This window comes from Mastomys coucha, chromosome X, assembly GCF_008632895.1.
Source record: "Mastomys coucha isolate ucsf_1 chromosome X, UCSF_Mcou_1, whole genome shotgun sequence".
Taxonomy (NCBI): Eukaryota; Metazoa; Chordata; class Mammalia; order Rodentia; family Muridae; genus Mastomys; species Mastomys coucha.
Genome location: NC_045030.1, coordinates 86,208,835 through 86,213,148, shown reverse-complemented (window position 1 = coordinate 86,213,148; position 4,314 = coordinate 86,208,835). Strand labels below are relative to the sequence as shown.

Here is a 4,314-nt window from a genome sequence, read left to right as displayed (position 1 = left end):
CTACAATAAAGCCCTAAACCCATGGACTGCCTCCTTTCATCTAGACTTGCCATAGGCTTTCCCCTAAAGAGCAGTCAGTGTCTAGTGTCTAATCTCCTGCAGGAAAGCCTCCCAATGCTCCAGCACTGCTGCCAGCCAAACCAAGCAGCCTGCCTGAGCTAGCTAGACTCTGTCCTCCATGAGGTAAACTGATAGAGCTACCTTTCTCCCTTTTACCCTGGGCCAAAGTCCACTGGAGGGTCTGTTCTCAGTTCTTCCAAGACATACAGTGTTCTGGGATGTCAGAGAGTGAGAACCTGTCATCTCTGGCCTCTGTGGCACAGAAACCCAGCTCCTGCTCTCCAGAGGTACCCAGCAGTCTGTGGTGACCAAAAGCTGGAGCTGAGACTTTGCCTTCCCTACCAGACCCCACCCCACCCCTGCCCTCCTGAGAGGGGTCTGCTGGATGCCCATCCTCAGGCAGTCTCCTGAGCTCTGGCGGGATGTGGGTCTCTCCCACCTCTTTATTTCCCGACCTCCTGGTACCCTACAGTATGCCTTTGAAAGAGCTACTGCAGAGTAAAACTGGGTAAAAAACTGAGGTTTCATCAATACCTAGGAGTGACAGATTCTTTTAGATAGGGCAATGATATCTACCACCATAAAGATAGAAGAGAAGCTCAGTTGTACATTAGGTAAAATCACAAGTAAACCTGTGTGTCAAAGCAACTGAACATACTTTACCAGAGGGTGCTCAGTAATTCAAATGTATGGTGATTGAATCTGAGTAACAGCTAAAGGAAGGGAAACATGGGAGAATAGAGGAGCTACATAAATGCGAAAACATTACAAGTGGGATAAAGCCCATAGGCATGAATCTGAGAGATAAATTACTCAAGCACATGTTACATTTAACTCTACCAACTCTGTCTTCTCAACACATGATTTTCTGAATGGAGACTGAGAATTTAAGTACAAATACTTGAACAATTAGTAAGGTATCAGGTCAAGTAGTCAGGAACAGGAAATCAGTAGTTATAACAAAATGTTAGAAAAGGGAATCATGGCAGTACTGTTGACCAATTTCACCAACTTTCTACTGCTGGACAAAATAGTAGTCACAATCTGTATTTATTTACTCTGTGTGTACTTTTCCAATGATTTCTTTTCTTTAGCTTCCCAACTATAATAAAATAATATCAAAAATAATATCATTTCTGCACAAATTAAGTCTCTTCTGTATCATATAAAGAATTCTATTTAAAATGTTTAAGCTTCTCTGGCAGAAGAGGAAGGAGAAGATATTAAGAGCCAGAGGTATTGGATGACTCAAAGGAAGTAGAATCTTCGAGACATAACAAAATTGGTATATACAGGAACTTGCACATTCTGTGGCAGTATATGTAAGAACTATATAGCATCAAACCAGCCAGAATCCCAGCACTGATAAGGGAAAGTAGACAAAACCTCCTACCCTATCTAAGAAGATACTTGCAATTGATACCTGCTGGAAAAATGAAATCAATTTTCTTCTATGGAGTAACATTGGGAATATCATACAACATCCATGTAAGGCCCCATGCCCTATAATAGATGCCTAACACACACACATACACACACACACACACACACACACACACACACAATCCCAGTTTTTCTTGTCTGACTTTTGTTTTTGTTTGGTATTTTCATGTTTTTATAGTGTGTATTGATTACTGAGGGGATTTTGCTTATTTCTTTTTTGAGATAGAGAAAAAAATATAAATTTATGTTGGGAAGGAGGTGAAAAGAATCTGAGAGGGCTTAGGGAAGGCGAGAAAATATAATCTAAATATATTGTGCTGGCTGGTTTTGTGTGTCAACTTGACCCAGGCTGGAGTTGTCACAGAGAAGGGAGCTTCAGTTGGGGCAGTGCCTCCATGAGACCCAGCTGTGGGGCATTTTCACAATTATTGATCAAGTGGGTAGGGCTCCTTGTGGGTGGTGCCATCCCTGGGCTGGAAGTCTTGGGTTCTATAAGAGAGCAGGCTGAGCAAACCAGGGGAAGCAAGCCAGCAAGAAACATCTCTCCATGGCTTCTGAATCAGCTCCTGCTTCCTGATCTGCTTGAGTTCCAGTCCTGACTTCCTCTGGTGATCAACAGCAATGTGGAAGTAAGCTGAATAAACCCTTTCCTCCCCAACTTGCTTCTTGGTCATGATATTTGTACAGGAATAGAAACCCTGACTAAGACATATATTGTGTAAAAACATCATTTTTAAAACAACAAAAATGTTCATTTTTCTCAATGAATGTTAAACCTACATATCAATATTGGACTACTCCAAATTAGAACACATAAAAATGCAGCAGTTTTATATTTAAACTTGCTAAAAAAATTTAGTAACTTGAATTACATAAAAAGAAGTAGCTTAATAAACAGAAACCTTTCTTAGCATTATCTTTCAAAGACCTCTGTGCCTTCATATTTTTTTCCTTTTTTGTAAACTCTTGTGTCTTATTCTCTGGAATAATATAAGCCCTTGGTCGACCTTTCTTTAAGATGCTACCATTGGCTGAGTCTCCAGTGAGATATTTCCTTTAAAGACTGAATATACAAAAGTGTTACCATTTAACAAAGTTTTTTTTTTTTCATTTGATTATAATGTATTTTGGCTCCCTGTGCATTTCTGTTCATGGACCTCTTATTCCCACTTGAAACAAAAGAGTTATCAGTATCTATTATGCATCTAATACTTCACTAAGCTAGATGGTTTTGAAAAGTGAAGAAAACAAAAATTTCTGCCTTTCCCATTCAGAAACTTCTTGAGAAGACTAAAATGTAAGAAAGAAAGAAAGAAAGAAAGAAAGAAAGAAAGAAAGAAAGAAAGAAAACAATAACAAAACAAAACAATTGGGAATGATGCTAGGCAAGGAATGACTCATTATACTCAACATTAGAGAGTCAGTTATCTTGTTAATCTTATATAAATGGTACAAAAATAGTGAGGAGAGGAAGCTAAGAAATGAATTGGAGTTGATAATTCTCCTTCTCAAAGACAGAACACTTATCAAAACCATAAATATCAGAAACAAGAAACCCTCTTTGGAGTTTTTGGCCCATACCCCAGTTATGGTTGGTGTTATAAAACTCCCTGACCAAACCAAGTAGGGAGAAAATGGTTTATTTGGTTTACACTTCCATATCATAGTCACTGAAGGAAGTTAGGGACAGGAACATGGATTCAGGAGCTGATGCAGAGGTCACAGAGGAATGCTGCTTACTGGCTTGCTCCCCATGGCTCACTCAGTCTGCTTTCTTGTAGAACCCAGAGCTATCAGCCCAGGGATGGTCCTACCCATAATGGGCCAGGCCCTCCTGACTCAATCACTAATTAAGAAAATGCTCTACAGGCTTGCCTACAGCTTAATCTTATGGAGGCATTTTCTCAACTGAGGCAGGCTCCTTATTCTCCAGTGATTCTAGCTTGTGTCCAGTTATAAAACTACCCAGCATAGTTAGGGTTGTCCAAGAGACTCCCCAAACCTACAAGCTATCACTATTGCCCTTGGCTGCCCATCTGTAGGAATGGAAGATAAGTCCCTATTGCTGAAGAAGCAAGCTATGAACTTCGTAAAGAGGACCCAGAGACCCCCTAACCTGAAACTCTCCAGAAGGCCTCTTCCCTGAGGACTAGACAAGCAATCTTCCAAATTAGGGAAACATACAACAGTACTATCCAGTTGTGACACCTATGAATCACAATGGCCAACATTGCTCCAAAATCTTAAGGGTGTAAGAGTAGCATATATGCCTTGGCAATAACTTGTAGCTCTCCAATTGAAATTTAGAAATGTTAAAGAAGAGGGAACCATACTTGGTGCTGGAAACCTAAACAACTACCCAGGGCTAGTGAAGTCATGGATTGTGGAGGAGAAACTACATTCATCACTTTACTAAACTAGCATAATCCTTAACAACAATCTCAACATCTATCTTTATACCCACAGACAAATGTAGTTCTCACCCATTGCCAAGAGACTTTCTCATAGTAACAGGCTAAGACAATAACAGAAAACTACTACTGACCGAAATGCAGAGTTGTGGAGCCCCCTGCCCCTTGTAGATACATCTACAAAACAATCAAAGACCTAAGGCTCAGTAAACACTGCAGAAGATGGGGTACAAAGATTGTAAGAGCCAGAGAATCGGGGGGGGGGGCGTTCAGTAATATTGTGCCAACTAGTAATATTAGAAGCTATATCTATTAAGTGTCATTAATATGGATGCCTAAACATGAGCTGAATAAGGGGCAACAATAAGCATGCCAAAAAGGGACAGGAGAAATCTCACAA

The 4,314-nt window shown here is 40.2% G+C and overlaps 1 protein-coding gene across 1 annotated transcript in view; it reads right to left on the bottom strand.

Annotated features, from left to right (window-relative positions):
* Positions 1–4,314, bottom strand: part of Dmd (dystrophin) — a 2,056,279-nt gene that overhangs the window by 410,784 nt on the left and 1,641,181 nt on the right. The gene's annotated exons all lie outside the window — the stretch shown is intronic.